Source organism: Grammomys surdaster, unplaced genomic scaffold (genome assembly GCF_004785775.1).
Source record: "Grammomys surdaster isolate TR1022 unplaced genomic scaffold, NIH_TR_1.0 97, whole genome shotgun sequence".
NCBI lineage: Eukaryota > Metazoa > Chordata > Mammalia > Rodentia > Muridae > Grammomys > Grammomys surdaster.
In genome coordinates this window covers 7,725,617-7,745,324 of record NW_021604576.1, presented here as the reverse complement: position 1 = coordinate 7,745,324, position 19,708 = coordinate 7,725,617, and the positions used below count along the sequence as shown (strand labels likewise).

Genomic DNA, 19,708 nt, shown 5'->3' with positions numbered 1-19,708 from the left:
GATTGGACTTAAAGCTTACTACTCAAGAGGGAACTGATGTCCAACACTGTTAACTAAGCTACAAATATACTTGGCTGGTTAAGTCATAGGCTGCAAGGGAGTACCTACTATTTCATCCTACTAAATGGACATATTAATAAACTGTACCCTAAGTACTTATCTTTATATCTACAGATTACTGTATCTCTCAACCCTCATTACAGAAGCTTCTTTGTACAGTAGATAGTCATCAACTCAAAGACCCACTATGGGTAATGTGAAGAGAATAAGCCTTTGGAGTGCTCAGCTCTAAATGGGTCAGGAATAGCATATCTTTTCCCTCCAAGGCTTTGGGGTCACTGTAGAAGAGCTAGTAGAAAGATTGTAAGAGCCAGAGGTAGTAGACCTTTTTAGTAAAACAGCATTTTCAAATATAAGGGTGAACTGTCAACAGCTGTGACTGAATCCACACGACATGAACAAGTTCAAGCCAGCTAAAACTGCAGCATGGATGGGACAGGAGTTCATAAAGTCCCACCTTCAGCAGTGAGGGAAGAAGAGTCTATTTTCTTCTTGGATGCAAGCCTTCTGGTCTACCTATGTTCTGAGTCATGGGCCTACATCCATAAAGGGAGCACTAAGTAGACTCATTGAGTTTTTAAGAATAGCACATAAAGTTGAGAGGGGAAATTGGTAAATAGGGGAGAAATCAGAGGGGGAGAGAATGGAGTGAATTGGATCAAAATACATTATATGCATGTATTGTTGTGCCTTTTTTTCTCGATCCGAAAAGACCAACCAGGAGCTGACTCAGATGCAGTCTCATTAAGGTTTCCTTATAACAAACTCGAGTTTGGGCTTGATTACTACCTTCCCACATGACAGTTTGGTGAAGTAGCCCTGAACGTTCACTGGGACAAGGTTTTATAGGAAATGGGAGCAAGTGAGGGGGTGTTCATTCTGACAAGCATCTAATTGAATCACTATTGTGAGCTGACAGGTGGGTGCTCTGAAGCAAGACTGTATATAATCACAAAGAGTCTGAAAGTACATCTGAAACAATCAGACTAATCTTTGATTAACTCTTGCTAGGAAGTACCTAGGGAGTAACTCTGGCCAAAGGTCCTTCCTAATACTTGGGTGCAGCTTGAGTTCAGCTGTGGGTCAAGTTCTCAGGATATTTTTTTCTTTTAAGATGGAGGCAGGTCCCAAGATGGAGTAGGTTTGCCCTCTCAGTATGGTGTTCTGAAATAACAACAACATTAACAATAACAATAGAAACATTAAAAACTTGCAAATAGATAAACATGGTGGTTGAAACCTAATTCAAGCCCTTCAGAGATAGAGGCACATGGAACTCTATGAGTTTGAAGCCAGCTTGGTCTACATAGTGAGTTCCAGGACAGCCAGAGCTAGACTTTGTTTCAAAAATCAACCAAACAAAAATCTGTCAAATAACAGACTAGGCAACTCTAGAATGCAAGAAATAATAATCCAACCTTGATAGTTACCTATATTAAACAATTTATCATTTCAATTTTGTATTTAAATAAAGACTTATTATACAAATCTAGGAAAGAAAATGCTCTTCTGGGTTCTGATATGAAGATGAATGATGATACTCTGGTACCACAGGTATGCAATTCTATTTTACTATGAAAAAATATGGAATGATGTGTTTTAAATATACATCATTCAAATTCTGCATGTTGGGAATTCTGTTCCTTTAAGTCTGACATTCACAAATCTGTCTGGCTCCTACCTGGGTTTGTAATCCTTTCCCTTTCAGGTCTCCAGTTGCAAGCACTGTGCTGGGATTCCTTGCTCCTGAGTGAACTCATAACCCTCTCGTAACTATATCTCTTCCCTCTGACAAGGAGACTCTGTCACTATTCCTTTTATCTTGGGGGTACTATCTATTTCCTCTTGGGCTCCTGACCAAAATAAATGTCAAATTTAACTACAATTAACTTTCATTGAGAGCAATGAGGATTATCTGGTTATTAGAAATTTCATGTTTATTTCTTTATTTGAAAGTATTCATGTGTATAACTGAGTCCTTCAAAATACATTTCCAGACAAGCATTTGTCTTCTTGTCTATTCTTTTTTCAGTTCCTAGACATCCAGGTTCATGCTTCTGAAGACCTTTTGAAAGAGTCAGTGGGTCAGACAATTACCTAACAAAGCCAAAGAGCTGAAGAGTACTATAAAGGGCAATGTCAGTCATTACTAAAAGCAACATAATAGCTAGTATTGATCTGAAGCATTGATCCTGCCTTTTTCTTTCTGAATGATTTTACAGTGTTTATTTAAAATAGGTTCTCAAAAATCAATACAAATTTTAAAAGCTTTCATTTTTTCTTGTCCCCAGCACCTGCACACATTGTTGAGCATAAGCCATGGGATTTAATTCCATCATTATACATCAATCTGTTCACCTTCTCTGTGTAGTTTTATATACAGCTGCCGTCCATGACTTTATATTTTTAAAAAGTCTTCCAGTGTTCATGCAAGTAACCTCAAATAATTACTGAGTCATGTAAATACACCAAAAACGACATGGCAATAGGAAGAAGGCTAGTTTGGAAGAAGGGATTAAGTGGGAGGTGGAGGGGAGAAGGAGGTTAATGAAGATGAATATGATCAAAATACATTATATATTCATGAAATTGTCAAAAATTTAATTTAAAATATGGCTTACAATTTTCCTCACTAAATAAATCAAAATAACATCAAGAGAAGAATTACACAACAGGAAATCTTCACTGCTGTTATTTATACTGTGACCTGACAGCTAGCTTTTATTCACTGCTATTCAGCAATGAAGCTGGTACTGTGTTAGGACACCCAGATACAGATAGAAATAAAATACACTCCTCTTCAGTTTAATGTGGGAGAGTGGAGACTGGCTGCTGTGGCAGGGGTTCCTCGAAGGCTCATGGGGGATGGTGGAGTTGAGTTAGCTTGGGGAATGACTTGGGGGGGCATTATTAGGATGTCTGACAGTTGGATCATAATATCACTTCTTTTATAATGTTCTCTCTAATTCTTAAAGAGATGTTTACGGCCCCCTCTACCACACTGAATGTTAGAAATGAATGGTAAATACTCTGATATAACATTCAGAGGAAATTAAGCAGAAAAAGATATGCACATGGGTCTGTTTCTTCATGCTTTACAATGTTTGATGAGCAGATAACACACCTAATTAGAACCACCTCAGGGTTCAGCTGTCTATGGAATAATGACCACATCCACACAATAGGCAGGAACTCAGTCTCAGGGAAATGCAGGTAAGTGTTTGTCACATAAGTGCCACATGAAGTCAAAAGAACTGTTGTGTTGTTTTGTGAGGTAAGAAAAAGTAAGCCATGTTTTCAGCAGTTTGTGGGTGTGGGGGGAGGTGGTGTCTTCCATTTCCTGTGTCTTCTTTTGAGAACAGTTCTCTGTATGTCATCACTGCAAGTTTCCAGGTTGCATTACCATCCCTTTCCAATTAGTGGCTCAGGAAGCTCAAGCTGTGCCATCTTAGTGGTCTCTTTTGTTCTGCTGCATCTCCCACAGTAGGATTCATGAAGGGTTTGCTGAAGCCTGGCAGAGGCAAGAATTGGTGGCCTAAGATAAACTCTGACAGTGGCAAGCAAGACTTTTATAAGTTCGGCACAATGTAAACCACAATAATACTTGTCTAGAGCAAGATCAGAGTGTACAGCTGAGCTCCAGGAGGGAACAACAGCCAACTGATCTAAAACTAATGCATGGCCAGCTGCAAATGGGACAGCTAGCATAATAGTGTGCTTAGAAAAGGCCCAGGGGTGAATTAAAAACAAAATGGTGTGTGTGTGTGTGTGTGTGAGTGTGTACTATATTAATTAAGCTTATATTAAGATAGTTACAAAGTCAAATAATCATCCTCCTTTCTTATCTGGGCTGCTATAAGAGGATGCCTAACAGACCTAGAGTGAGTCTGCCTGAATCAATTAAGGCAATCAGGACAATTCTTTAGTTGATTCATCCCACTCAGATGATGCTAATTTATGGCAAGTTGACTTAAAACCAACTATCACAGAAGGTAAGAAAGGAGTATTTCAATACAGGCTGTTGGGGTCAATTGTTTCTAACAAGTCCAATCAGAAATAAACAATAGTGCGCTTTCTGATCTCTCTTTGTTTTACAGTTATTTTTATTTTATGTGTATGGGGGTGCATTGCATGCATGCCTCATGCTTGAAGAGACCAGGAGAAGGGTCCAGATCCTCTGGAACTAGAGGTTCAGTTGTGAACCTCCTGGTGGAGCAACAGAACCTGGTTTTTATGAAATAGCAACAAGTGCTCTTAAACACTGAGGCAGCTTTCCTACCCTTTTCATTCATTTCTGAGATATGATCTCATTATGCATAGATGTTAGCTTTAATAGATTATCCTCATTCTGACAGGTTTCCACGATTCTTCTATTTTTACCTCATGTACTTTATGTTGAGTTCAATCTATGTGATGGAACTAGGGGTGGAGTGTGACCCAGGTATATATATCACTGGAAACTCAATGCACACAGGGATATGACATGTCATCTAACCATGAGACACAATTACTGCACACCCAGGTGTCTTAGCTGCGTGTCCTGGACTTCTGTTACTCTCAACTCAGAGATGTTTAGCAAATACAATGATTAGTCTCCAGCAGATTTGATATAGTCACCAGAGGCTGTAGAAATAAGAGGTATGGTGAGAAATGATCATGAAAAAGGCAGGGATACAAGAAACATTTTATTTTTCTCTCTTTTAACTGTTGGGTCAATAGTTCATCTTTTGGAAAGCAAGTAAGTCAAATACTGCCAGCACTTGTAAGAGAGACATTCTTCAATCTCTTCTGCTAACATACAAGATGCCACTGCTCAGGTAAATCAGGAGGAACAGCTCAACAATGCTGGAGTGTTCCTTGTGGTGGCCCAGAGTATCTCTGTTAATTATTTTCTTTGCAAAGAAAATTGTTCAGATTTCCCAAAGAAAGGAGGCACCATCTTCAAATGGGAGTTTCAAGAACAATTGTTTAATTTTTTAAAATATCATCTGCCTATTTCTCACAGCTTTTCCCAATTTAATAAAAAATATATATTTTTTTCATATAACATATCCTTACAGTTCTTTTGCACTGCTCCTCCCAGTTCTGCCCTATCTACCCTCATATCTGGATCGACTGTCTTTCTGTCTCTCATTAGAAAATAACTAGTTTCTAAGATATAACAACAAAACAAAACAAAATAAAATAAAACATAACAGGATAAAACATAAGCTATCACATCAAAGTTGAATGAGGCAAACCAACAGAATAAAAAGGGTCCCAAAAGAATCACCCCTTGTCTAAAATTACTAAACTAAAACTATAAATATATACCCAGGATCTGGTAAAGACCTCTCTCAGTCCTTGCTTGCTACTTCAATCTATGTGAGTTCATATGAGCTCTACTCAGTTAATTTGAGGGTTGTTTTCCTGTTGTCTTTCATCCTCTATAGCTTTTACACTTTTTCTGTCTCCTCTTTCAAGGGGTTCCCTGAGGTTTGAGGGACAAGACATGATAGCGACATCCCATTTAAAGTTTTATGATCCAAGTTTGTGATTCAATCTCTTTGCATAAGAGCCTGTGGAGCTCAGTATTTGTTCTCATGTGTTGTTAAAGGAGTCTTCTCTGATATGGACTGAATAAGATATTGATCTCTGTATATAGAAAAATATCATAAAGAATTATTTTATTGTTATTTTTCTTTTATCCAGTAGTATTTGGTTTTACTCTAGGTCTTTGGGATATTTGGCTTATGGTTCTTGGTTGCCTACATAGGTTGGGTATGGGTTCCATCTTGTAAACTTGGCCTTAAGTCAAATCAGACATTGCTTGGTTATTCCTCCAACTTTAGTGTTATACATATACATGTATATATACATGTATATATACATGTATATGTAATGTATATGTATTTGTAGATCAATGGTTTTGTAGTTGAGTTGATGTTTATGTTTCGCTTTTATTAGCCTGAAGAGTACCTTATGATACTAAAGACTGTAGAAGATGGGGCAGAAGGCTTGGAAAACTCCATGTTCAATGACTTGTGTCAGTGTTTCCTTCAGCAATAGGACCTTGCTTTCCATTTATGGGGCAATCATCTGGGTTGTTTGGGAATTTCCATGGAACCCCTTTGACAAACAACTCAATTGGATATAGCCCACACCTGTTACTGGATACTTTGTTTGGCAACAAGAGATGGCCAGTTGGGCCTCCGTCCTTTTCTTTATTTGGAGTCTTTATTAGAATTATTGCCATATATATTAGAAGTTTCAACTGTACTAGTTTTCCATACCATCCTTCAGATGCTGCTTAATATTAGCTGTCTCTCCCAGAATTCTCTCCCAGAAGTCCATCTCAAAACCAGTGTCTAGAGTCAGAAGAACAGATAAACTATTTGCCTGTGGAACTCTCCTACTCACAATTTCATTTATAAAGACTGGACACACTGCTACCCCTTCCCTGCCCACCTACCATCCCTGTGAAGTGTCTCTGGTGCCAGCTCTGGCAGACATCTCTTGCTCAAGTACAGACCACACTAGCCAAAAGAGTAGACTTACTGGACAGAGGCCATGCTAGCCCCCTGAATTCTAGATAGGCTACTTTCCCTGGGAATTCTTCTATCCTCTCAATATATCCCCCTTGACCATCTGTCATGGCATTATCCCCAGTCACACCTCACCTCCTTATTACCATACCTCAGATTACAACTTTGGCAGAGCCTCACTGCTCAAACCAAGGCCATATCAGGGACCAGAAATCTAGAACCAAACATAGAAAAGGACTCCCTTTTAAAACAGAGGCTATGCTGGCTACCAGAAGTCTAGGACATACAGACCAGAAAATCAAAGAGGGAACAGAAGCTAGGTAACAAAACACCTATCCAAAAAAGATAAACTCAGAGATTAGAACTTATACCTATACTCATCCCAAATGCAAATATCTAGACAAGACACTAAAAATACAATCGGCAACATGCAGGACAATATGTCACTATCAGGGTCCAGGCATTATACTACACCAAGCCATGGATATTACAATATCGCTGAGCTGAAACACAAAAAAGACCTGAAAACCAACTCTATGAAAATGGTGGAGGTCTTTAAACAAGAAATGAATGAATCCATTAAAGAAATTAAGGAAAAGATAAAAATTAGAGGAAATAAATACATTCTGTAAAGAAGCCAAAAACAAAAACAAACAAACCTATACAAATGAAAGAAACAAATAAAAGTCTACTAGACCTGAAAATGGAAAAGAAAGTAAAAATCAAAAACAAAAACAAAAAACAAAAAAAGAAAGAAATTGAACATATCAGAAAATAGATCTGTAATACTCATGGATCGGTAAGATTAACATAATAAAAATAACCATTTTAACAAAGTCAGCTACAGATTCAACACAAGCCCTATCAAAATTCTAATACATCTTTTTTATAGATCTTAAAAGAACAATACTCAACTTCATAGAGAAAAGTAAACAAAACCCCATATTAGGTAAAACATTCCAGTATAATAAATGAGGAGGTATCACTGGAGGTATCACTATCCCTGATTTCAAGGTGCACTATAGAGCCAAAGTAATAAATACTTCATGATATTAGCATAAAAACAGACAGGTTGATCACTGCAATCCAATCAAAGACCAGAAGTAAATCCACACACTGGTGAAAACCTGATTTTTAATAAAGAATCCCAAAATATACAAAGAGTCTTCAACAAATGGTTCTAATCTAAGTAGAGGTCACCAAGTAGAAAAATGCAAATAGATCCATATCTATCACCCTGCACAAAACTTAAGTCCAAGTGGATCAAAGACCGAAGTATAAATTCAGACACATTGAATCTGATAGAAGGGAAATTCGGGAATAACCTTGAATGTATTGGCATAGGAGACAACTTCCTGAACAGAATATTAATAGGGCAGGAACTAAAATCAGTAATTAATAAATTAATAAATGGAACCTCATGAAACTAAAAGCTTCTGTAAGTCAAACAACATTGTCAATAGGACAAAATGGCAGGTTACAGAATGAAAAAATTATTTTCACCAGCTCCACATCTGACAAAGGGCTAATATCCAAAATATACAATGAACTGAAGAAACTTGACATCAACAAACCAACTAACCCAATTGAAAATCATGTACATCTCTAAATGTAATTCTCAACAGACAATTCTCAAATTTCTGTGAAACACCTAAAGAAATATTCAATGTCCTGGGTACATCATGGGATTGCAAACCAAAACTAGTTTGAGATTCCATCTTAAACCTACGATATTGGCTAAGGTAAAACACACATGACAACTCATGCTGGCAAGGATATAGAACAAGGGAAACACTCCTTTATTGTTGGTGGGAATATAATCTAGGGAAGATGCCTAGTAATTGAGATACAGTGCCTGAACTGGTAACCAGGCACGACTTCCAGTGGAGGGACTGGAACTTCAACCCAGTCATAAAACATTTGACCTACAGTTTGCCCTTCCTGCATGATGTGTTGGGGTAATGGCACAGAAGTTGTGGAAGTGGCCAACCAATGACTGGTTCAACTTGGAGCTGAAACCATGAGAGTGAACCTGTGTCTGGCACTATTTAGACAGTCAGATGCTAGTAGATGAGAGGCTAACCCAGTCATCATCAGAAAGGCTTCATCCAGCAATTGATGTGTACAGATGTGAAGGTCCACTGTCAAAGCATAAGCAGAGCTTAGGGAACCATATGGAAGAGGGCAAGGAAGGATTGTAGGAGCCATAGGAGCAGCAGCCACCATGAGAACATGACCCACAAAATCAATTAAGCAAGACTCATAAGAGTTCACAGAGATCGAAGTGATGATCAGATCACAGAGCTTACATTTGTTTAAGCTAGATCCTTTGCATGTATGTTAATGGTTATATAGCTTGGTGTTCTTGTGAATCCCCTAACAGTAAGGAGTGGGGTTTGTCTTTGCCTCTTTTGCCTGCTTTGGCGATCTTTTCCCTTCTACTGATTTGCCTTGTTCAGCCTTGATAGGGGCCACCATGAGGGTGTTGGGAATCAAACCCAGGTCTTCTGGAAGAAAAGCAATCCTTTTACCACTGAGCCACCTCTCCAGTCCCCAGATATCTTTTTTGTTCAAGTTGGTTTCTTTGGAAAATTCCACTTCTTCTTCCTTTTTTTAAATGCACTTTTCTTTATTGGAAATTCTTCTTATTTATATTTTAGATGTTAACCCCTTTCCCCACCCCCAAGGAACTTCCTGTCCCATCACCCCTCCTACTGCTTTTATGAGGGTGTGCCTACACCCATTCACCTACTCCTCCCTTCCCGCCCTCGAATTCCCCCACACTGGGGCATCCCGCCTTCATGGGACCAAGGACCTCATCTCCCACCAATGCCTGACAAGGCCATTCTCCACTGCATATATATAGTGGGAGCCATGGGTCCCTCCATGCACAATTCCAGGCTAGCTGTTTAGACTCTGGGAGCTCTGGTTGGTTGGTATTTCTTCCCATGGGGCCTCAAGCCCGTTCAGCTCCTTTAGTCTTCTCTTTAACTCCTCCACTGGGGGATCCACGATCAGTTCAATGGTTAGCTCTGAGCATCTGCCTCTGTATATGTCAGATTCTGGCAGAGCCTCTCAGGAGACAGATATATCAGGCTCCTATCAGCATGAACTTTCTGGCATCCACTACTGTGTCTGCATTTGTTGACTGCGCGTGGGATGGATCCCCAGGTAGGTCAGTTTCCAGACCGCCCCTCCTCCAGTGTCTGCTCTGTACTTTGGCTCTGCATTTGCTCCCATGAGTATCTTGTTACTCTTAAGAAGGACCAGATCACCCATACATTGTTCTTCCTTCTTCTTGAGCTTTATGTGATCTGTGAGTTGTATCTTCCGTATTCTGAGCTTTGGGGAGAATATCTACTTATCAGTTAGTGCATACCATGTGTGTTCTTTTGTGATTGGGCTACCTCACTCAGGATATTTTCTAGTTCCATCCATTTGCCTAAGAATTTTATGAATTCATTGTTTTTAATAGCTGAGTAGTAGTACTCCATTGTGTAAATGTACCACACTTTCTGTATCCATTCCTCTATTGAAGGACATCTGGGTTCTTTCCAGCTTCTAGCTATTGTAAATAAGGCTGCTATAAACATAGTGGAACATGTGTACTTGTTATATGTTGGAACATCTTTTGGGTAAATGCCCAGGAGTAGCAAAACTGGGTCCTCAGGTTATACTATGTCAAATTTTCTGAGGAACTACCAGATTGATTTCCAGAATGGTTAGTTGTACCAGCTTGAAATCCCACCAACAATGGAGGAGTGTTTCTCTTTTTCCACATCCTCACCAGCATCTGCTGTCCCCTGAGTTTTTGATCTTATCGTTTCTGATTGCTGTGAGGTAGAATCTCAGGGTTGTTTTGATTTGCATTTCCCTGATGACTAAAGATGTTGAACATTTCTTTAGATGCTTTTCTGCCATTCCAGTTTCCTCAGTTGAAAATTTTTGTTTAGCTCTGTACCCCGTTTTTAATAGGGTTATTTGATTATCTAGATTCTAATTTCTTGAGTTCTTTGTATATATTTGTATATGAGCCCTCTATCAGATGTAGGATAGGTAAAGATCTTTTCCCAATCTGTTGATTGCTGGTTTTTTTTTTTTTCTATTGACAGTGTCCTTTGCCTTACAGAAGCTTTGCAATTTTATGAGGTCCCATTTGTCAGTTCCTGATCTTAAAGCATAAGGTATTGGTGTCCATGTGTTCAAGGCCCTTCCCCACATTCTCTTCTATTAGTTTCAATGTATCTAACTTTATGTGGAGGTCCTCGATCCACTTGGACTTTAGTTTTGTGCAAGGAAATAAGAATGGATCTATTTGCCTTCTTCTACATGCTGACCTCCAGTTGAACCAGCACCATTTGTTGAAAATGCTGTCTTTTTTCCACTGAAAGGTTTTAGCTCCTTTGTCAAAGATCAAGTGACCACAGGTATGTGGGTTCATCTCTGGATCTTCAATTCTATTCCATTAATCTTCCTGCCTGTCTCTGTACCAATACCATGCAGTTTATATCACTACTGCTCTGTAGCACAGCTTAAGGTCAGGGATTGTGGTTCCCCCAGAAGATCTCTTATTGTTGAGAATAGTTTTTGCTATCCTGGGTTTTTTGTTATTCTAAATGAATTTGAGAATTTCTCTTCTATCTCTATGAAGAATTGAGTTGGAATTTTAATGCAGATTGCATTGAATCTGTAAATTGCTTTTGGAAAGATCGACATTTTTACTATATTAACCCTGCCAATCCATGAACATGGGAAATCTTTCCATCTTCTGAGATCTTTTTTGATATCTTTCTTAAGGGACGTGAAGTTCTTGTCATACAGATCTTTCACTTGCTTGGTTAGATTCACACCAAGGTATTTTATATTATTTGTGACAATTGTGAAGGGTGTCATTTCACTAATTTCTTTCTCTGCCTGTTTATTCTTTGAGTAGAGAAAGGCTGCTGATTTGTTTGAGTTAATTTTACATCCAGCCACTGTGCTGAAGTTGTTTATCAGGTTTAGGAGTTCTCTGGTGGAAGTTTTGGGGTCACTTAAGTATAGTATCATATCATTTGCAAATAGTGATATTTTTACTTCTTCCTTTCCAATTTTTAACCCTTTGACCTTCTTTTGTTGTCTACTTGCTCTGGCTAAGACTTAAGGTACTATATTGAATAGGTAGGGAGAGAGTGGGGAGCCTTGTCTAGTCCCTGATTTTAGTAGGATTGCTTCAAGTTTCTCTCCATTTAGTTTGATGTTGGCTACCGATTTGCTGTACATTGCATTTACTGTGCTTAGGTATGGGCCTTGAATTCCTGATCTTTTTAGAACTTTTACCATGAAAGTATGTTGAATTTTGTCAGATGCTCTCTCAGCATCTAGTGAGATGATCGTGTGGTTTGGGGTTTTTTGTTTGTTTATATAGTGGATTACGCTGTTGGATTTCTATATATTGTACCATCCCTGCATTCCTGGGATAAAACCTACTTGATCATTATGCATAATTGTTTTGATGTGTTCTTGGATTTAGTTTTTGAGAATTTTATTGAGTAATTTTTCATCGATATTTGTAAGAGAGATTGGTCTGAATTTCTCTTTTTTTGTTGGGTCTTTGTGTGATTTAGGTATAAACGTAATTGTGGCTTCATAGAACGAATTGGGTATTATTCCTTCTGCTAATATTTTGTGGGATAGTTTGAAAAGAATTGATATTAGATCTTCTTGAAAGGTCTTATAAAATTCTGCATTAAACCCATCCTGTCCTGGGCTTTTTTGGTCGAGAGACTTTTCATGATTGCTGCTATTTCTTTAGGAGTTATGGGATTGTTTGAGTGGTTTTTCTGATCTTGATTTAACTAAAGTAACTAAAACTAAATACCTTAACCTGGTATCTGTCTAGAAAATTGTCCATTTCATCCTGATTTTCCAGTTTTGTTGAGTATAGGCTTTTGTAGTAGGATCTGATGATTTTTTCAATTCCTTGGTTTCTGTTGTTATGTCTCCCTTTTCAGTTCTGCTTTTATTAATTTGGATACTGTCTCTGTATCCTCTGATTAGTCTGGCTAAGGGTTTACCTATCTTGTTGATTTTCTCAAAGAACCAGTTTCTGGTTTTGCTGATTCTTTGTATAGTTCTTTTTGTTTCTACTTGGTTGATTTCAGCCCTGAGTTTGATTATTTCCTGCTGTCTACTCCTGTTTGATGTATTTGCTTCATTTTTTTCTAGAGCTTCCAGGTATGCTGTCAAGTTGCTAGTGTATGCTCACTCCAGTTTCTTTTTGTAGGCACTTAGAGCTATGAGTTTTCCTCTTAGTACTACTTTCATTGTGTCCCATAAGTTTTGGTATGGTGTGTCTTCATTTTCATTAAATTCTAAAAAGTCTTTAATTTCTTTCTTTATTTCTTACCTGACCAAGTTATCATTGGGTAGAGTGTTGTTCAGTTTCCATTATCTTTGTCATTATTGAAGATCAGTCTTAGTCAGTGATAACCTGATAGAGTGCATAGGATTATTTCAGTTTTCTTGTATCTGTTGAGGCCTGTTTTGTGACCAATTATATGGTCAATTTTGGAGAAGGAAACAAAGGGTGCTGAGAAGAAGGTATATTGTTTTGATATTGGATAGAATGTTCTATAGATATCTGCTAAATCCATTTGGTTCATAACTTCTCTTAGTTTTACTGTGTCTCTGTTTAATTTCTGTTTCCATGATCTGTCCATTGCTGAAAGTGGGGTGTTGTAGTCTCTCACTATTATTGTGTGAGGTTCAGTGTGTGCTTTGAGCTTTAGTAAGGTTTCTTTTATGAATGTGGGTGCCCTTGCACTTGGAGCATAGATATTCAGAATTAAGAGTTTGTTTTAGTAGATTTTTCCTTTGAAGAGTATAAAGTGTTCTTTCTTATCTATTTTGATAACTTCTGGTTGAAAGTCGATTTTAGTCGATATTGAAATGGCTACTCCAGCTTGTTTCTTGGGGCTATTTGCTTATAAAATTGTTTTCCAGCCTTTTACTCTGATATAATGTCTGTCTTTGTCACCGAGGTGCATTTCCTGTATCCAGCAAAATGCTGGATCATGTTTACATAGCCAGTCTGTTAGTCTATGTTCTTTTATTGCAGAATTGAGTGCATGGATGTTAAGAGATATTAAGGAAAAGTTATTGTTGCTTCCTGTTATTTTTGTTATTAGAAGTGAAATTATGTTTGTGTGGCTATCTTCTCTTGGGTTTGTTGGAAGATTACTTTCTTGCCTTTTCTAGGTTGTAGCTTCTCTCCTTGTGTTGGAGTTTTCCATCTATTATCTTTTGTAGGGCTGGATTTGTGGAAAGATATTGTGTAAATTTGGTTTTGCCATGGAATATCTTGTTTTCTCCATCTATGGTCTTTGAGAGTTTTGCTGGATATGGTAGCCTGGGTTGGCATTTGTGTTTTGTTGGGGTCTATAGGACATCTGTCTAGGATCTTCTGGCTTTTGTAGTCTCTGGTGAGAAGTCTGGTGTAATCTGGTAGGTCTGCTTTTATATGTTATTTGACCTTTTCCCCTTAGTGCTTTTAATATTCTTTCTCTGTTTTGTGTATGGATGTTTTGATTATTATGTGAAGGGAGGAATTTCTTTTTTGGTCTAGGCTATTTGGAGTTCTGTAGGCTTCTTTTATGTTCATGGACATTTCTTTCTTTAGGTTGGGGAAGTTTACTTCTATAATTTTGTTGAAGATATTTCCTGGCCATTTAAGTTTGTAATCTTGCTCTTTCATTGTGTTCTGGATTTCCTGTATGTTTTGGGTTAGGACCTTTTTACATTTTGCATTTTCTTTGACAGTTGTGTCAATGTTTTCTATGGTATCTTCTGCACCTGAGATTCTATCTTCTATCTCTTGTACTCTTTTGGTGATGCTTGTATGCATGACTCTTGATCTCTTTGCTAGGTTTTCTATCTCCTGGGTAGACTCCCTCTGTGATTCCTTTATTGTTTCTACTTCCACTTTTAGATCCTGGATGGCTTTATTAAAGTCCTGTACCTGTTTGGTTGTGTTTTCCTGTAATTCTTTCGGGGATTTTTGTGTTTCCTCTTTAAGCTCTTTTATCTGTTTACCTGTGTTCTCCTATATTTCTCTAAAGGAATTATTTATGTTCTTCTTAAGGTCCTCTATCATCATCATGAGAAGTGATTTTAAATCCGAATCTTGTTTCTCTGGTGAGATGGTGTATCCAGGACTTGCTATGTTGGGTGAACTGGCTTCTGATGATGCCAAGTAACCTTGGTTTCTGTTGCTTACATTCTTGTGCTTGCCTTTTGTCATCTGGTTATCTCTAGTGCTCCCTGCACTCACTGTCTCTGACTAGAGCCTGTCTCTCCTGTTTTCTCAGTTGTGTTAGACCTACTTAGAGTCCAGCTGTCTCTGTGATCCTGAGATTCTGGGTGTAAGAGTTCCTGGGAGTCAGGCTGCCTCTGGGATCCTGTAATCCTATGATCCTGGGGTTAGTGTTAGAGCTCCTGGGAGTCAAGCTTCCTCTATGGTCCTAGGAGTGTTAGAGCTCCTAGGAGTCCAAATTCCTCTGGGTGTTATAGGATTGATTGCAGATAGCATCCAAGTTCTGCTCAGTGCACCAGCTCAGATCGGAAGGAATCGATGCCAATGGGTCTGGGTATGTTGTCTTCATGGTAGCAAACCAGCTAGGAGTCAGCTGCTTTGAGTGCAGCAGATCCTCTGGGGTGGGTCTGAATATGGTGTCTTCCTGGGAACAGACCAGCTATGAGTCTGCCCCAGTAAGAAGGACCAGGGAGAGGGCATGGAAGTGGAATTGTATTTGAGAGGGCAGGATTTTGGTTGGTGATGGGCCCCTAGTGAGCCACTGCTGGTCTCCCATCTGCAGCTTTGGGACTTCTAGTCATGGGGGAGGTTTCTTACCAACTGTTCTGAGTGCAGCAGATCCCCTGGGTTGTGTCTGAATATGGTGTTTTCCTGGGAGCAGACCAGCTAGGAGTCTGCCCAAGCAGGGAGCAGAAAACTTCTACTTCTTAAGCCACATTCCATTTTAATGACCCATAAAAGTGCCAAGAACTTGATTCTACAGATGAGAAACTTTATAGTTCTCACAGTGGCTCCTGAGGAGCAAATGGAATGGAAATAAAGTAGAGAAGGGACATGAAGGGACACAGATTCCCACAGCCACACACACAATAGAACATTAAAGTTCAGGGTGGGGGAAGGGGGTAAGAAAGGAGCTGGAAAGTCAGACTTGATCCTCAGCTACTGTAGCTGCAGGCAGTGTTTGGACCACCTGGCCTCTACCTACACACTTGCAGGCCTGTACATACCTGAAGTACTGCACTCACTCTCACAAAATGGCTTTAGCTGCAGACAGCTTACAGAACAGCTGCAGTCATCATCCAGTGACTACCTGGACCAATAGCAGACAAATTCCTTGTCTGGCAGAAAGATCCTACTAAATGACCCCAAAATTTTGAGTGTATTTGTTAGCCTCCTTCTGTGGATTGGTTGCAGGATTTCTTTTCTGTTCTTAGCTATTTACTGTTTTGTTAGAAGAACAGAATGACATTAATGTCACGGTTCCTAATTATTCCACTCTGAATGGTTCAAATGATACCAGAGAAAATGGTCAAAAAGAACTGGTGATGGCAAAAATAAATACTGCACAATACCAGGGGTGAAGATTGTTTGCTGGATAATGACGCAGCTGCAAAGTCTGCATGTAAGAGCCAAACACATTAGAGCTTCATGGACCCAGCGTTGTAACAAAGAACTGTTTATGAGTACAAAAGAAAATACAGACTTCCCCTATGTGGGATTAAACCTTGAAGATGACAGAAATCAGTTGTCCCAGAAAACATTAAAGTCCATTTTGTATGTTCATGACCACCCCCTGGTGATGCAGATTGGCTCATGAAAGCAGATGATGACAATTATGTTATAGTAGACAACCTGAGACGGCTTCTGGAAAATCATGACCCAGAGCAACATGTCTCTTTTGGGTGAAGATTCAGGCCTTATGTAGATCAGGGCTACAGAGTGGAGAGGCAGGCTATGACTTGAGCAAAGAAGGCAATAATAGTGAATGGGTATGAACCTTTTGATATCCTCTGAAGATATCAACCTGGAACCATGTTTACAAGAGGTTGTGGTGAAACCAGACAACTCCAGTGACCCCACTGGAAAGAAACTTTCATCCCTTATTGCCACAAATTCACTTAATTTCAGGTTTGTATCCCAAATCCTTTAGGTACTACAAATATAATTATTGCCCTCCCATTTACGGTTCCAACTGCTGCTCTGATTTTGCAGTTTCTTTTTTTACTATGTAAATACTAGAGCCATCTATAAGTTGGAATATCACCTAGTTTATCATCTCCAGCCATATGGTTTTAAATATAGATACCAGCCTGCTTTACTGGAAAACTTACTAGAGAAAAGAAACAAAGCAAAGCAAAATGACGATGTAAAAGATTAACCCAGAAAACACTGGAGATGTCTGGTGGAGGAAAGGTAGATTGCCTGACCTGGCAATGGAGCATTTGGTGGAGAAACCCCTTCAAAATGAATATTGTACTTTTTTAAGAAAGTTCATAAATGTATACTGAAGGTATAGCAGTAACTGCAAGTTGTGGTAGAATACCCTATTTATACATATGTATTTGATAAAAATTTTAAAAACAATAGTCAGATAGAATTTGTATGTATTGCTGATTGTACTCATCAAACAAACATAAAGCTGTGCAAGACCAAGTGAATAAACTGTTCACATTACTGTACAGGTCTGGCTGAATACTAAAAGGATTTTTAGCATTGTCTTTTATACTCTACTCTTGAGTTAGAGTGCTGTACAACATAAATAAACTAAAACCCTCCTGGCACACAATATTTTTCTCTAATGAAAGTTTCTTGCTCATAATTTATCAGTGGCAGAATTTCTTCCAGATTTAGAATGCTACCTACCTCTTCCTAACAGTCACTAATAAAGTCACACTGTGATATTATCATAGGTTTTGACTATGTCGTGTACTTGGATCTAACTCTTGGTTAATTTCTACCAGGGTGAGCTACAGTCATTGTGGTTTCTTTCTTTGTGAAATACCTTTAGAATGCCACTCTCTACCACCCATATTTACTCACTGAATAATAATTTTCTAGAACCATCCATTTAAAAACATTTTCTTGACCAGTCAGGCACAAAGCAGCAGTGGGTGGTCAGAACACACCCAAGGTGACAGCCACCCTCTGAATCCATGCAGGGAACAAGCCTGAGACAACCCCTGGCTGATGTCATAAGGTCTGGGCAGGGCATAGCACTCCTGAGGTCCCTGAGGGCCTGAGATGACCCTAGACCCCCAGTATCCATAGGCACAAGCAAATAAGTGGTGGAGAAATAGGAGTGAAGAAGAAACAGAAGGCTGTGCACACAGTGAAGAAAGGCAGAACTGGAGACCTGAGGATAGTGAGGAACAGCCTGATGTCAATACCTGGAGATGCCACCTAAGGTCATGGTGAGGTCATGGCCTGTATTGCCTTGGAGGGCCACTTATGGGTCCATGGTCCTGCAGCAATGGGGGCTCTGTTACCACTAAAGGCCAGAGGAAGGTTCCTGGTCTGGAATGCCACCTGGAGTGACGTTGATGTCTGAGGGCTGAGCATAATTGCCTCAACCTCTCATCTGGGAGAGCTGCCCCCGCCCCCAGCTTCAAGACCCAAGACAGGGCCCTGCATCTCACAAAGGAAGCACAGTAGAGTTGACTTTGGTTGTGGGAGTTGCCCAGTCACTCATCTGATATGTGGTGGGATGGGCAAAGGAGAGATGCCCCCTACAGCAAGCAAGGTAGCTGGGACTGGGCTTACGAGAATTTGGGAGCTTGCCCTGCCCCTCAGCAACTGCCTCACTCGGGAGAATGGATCCTGTACTTCAACTTGGCAACACAGTAGAGCTAATCCTGGTGATGGAGGCACTCTCAGTCTCAAAGACATACCTCTTGCAGGTGGCAGCATTGAGTAAGTACTGGAGATCCTGTTCTTGGTAGTGTTGATGCAAGAGAGCTGGTGGGATGACCCGCTCAGATAACACCCAGACTTGTATCCAGGGCATTTATTTGGCACACCTCAACATCTACCCAATCTGTCAACTGGTAGAATGTGTAAAAGAGTTGGTCCTACAGATCAAAAGCTGCAAGACCTCCATGACACAGGGCAACAACAGGATGTCTGAGAGGAGTCTAGGTAAGGATTCGGTGGCCTCAAATCAGACAAATGACTCATTACAATGAGCATCTACAAGTAAAGACATATGGCGGACAAGAGTGTATACTGTGGGACATATTGCAACATACCACAGCTTCCACAATAAGCTTTTTGGAGGCAGGAGGTTGCAAAGGTTGAGAGTGGCTTGAAAAGAACAGGGATATGAGTGGGATTAGGGCTTATGATGTGAAATTCACAAAGAATCAACAAAAAATTATATGATTAAATAATAAATAAAAAATAAGAACATTTTCCGTTAAATTTGATCATTGTCAGCTATAAATAACCAATAAAAATTCAATGTTGTTATTCAGGTTAGTAATATTTAATACCTTTATTACATTAATGCTATTCTCATTTTTTCAAGGCCATTTGTCTGCTGTGTAGTTAAGATCACATGTTTACATAAACTGTAAATATAACTGTAATTCCACTTTGTTGTTCTGGCAAATGGTTACTTATAGGTGTTTTTCTTGACTTGTTTAATCTAATTTAAAATCCTTCCTTTTTAGTACCAACAGAAGTCATTAGTTAAACAAGCAAAATTATGCCTGAAGGGTTTTGATGAAAATGCATGTAATCACTCTGTTACAAGAAGGAACTTATCCTAAATAGTGCTTTGTAACACAGGACATTGAGGTGTGTTCATTTAGAAATGTGTATAACTATTAGAATATTTTGATGAGTCTTTTGACCTTTCTACTTATTGGAAAAGAAGAAAAGAATCATTTGGCTGTTTTATAGCAACAAATTTAAAACACTGTGTAAAATACTTACCATGCTAAAATTCTTTAAAATGTTATATGAAAGTTGCATTCATGTGAACACACACACACACACACACACACAGAGAGAGAGAGAGAGAGAGAGAGAGAGAGAGAGAGAGAGAGAGAGA

At 39.1% G+C, this 19,708-nt stretch overlaps 1 pseudogene; it reads left to right on the top strand.

Annotated features, from left to right (window-relative positions):
• Window positions 1–9,691: 9,691 nt before the first annotated feature.
• Window positions 9,692–17,035, top strand: LOC114631622 (annotated as a pseudogene).
• Window positions 17,036–19,708: the final 2,673 nt, after the last annotated feature.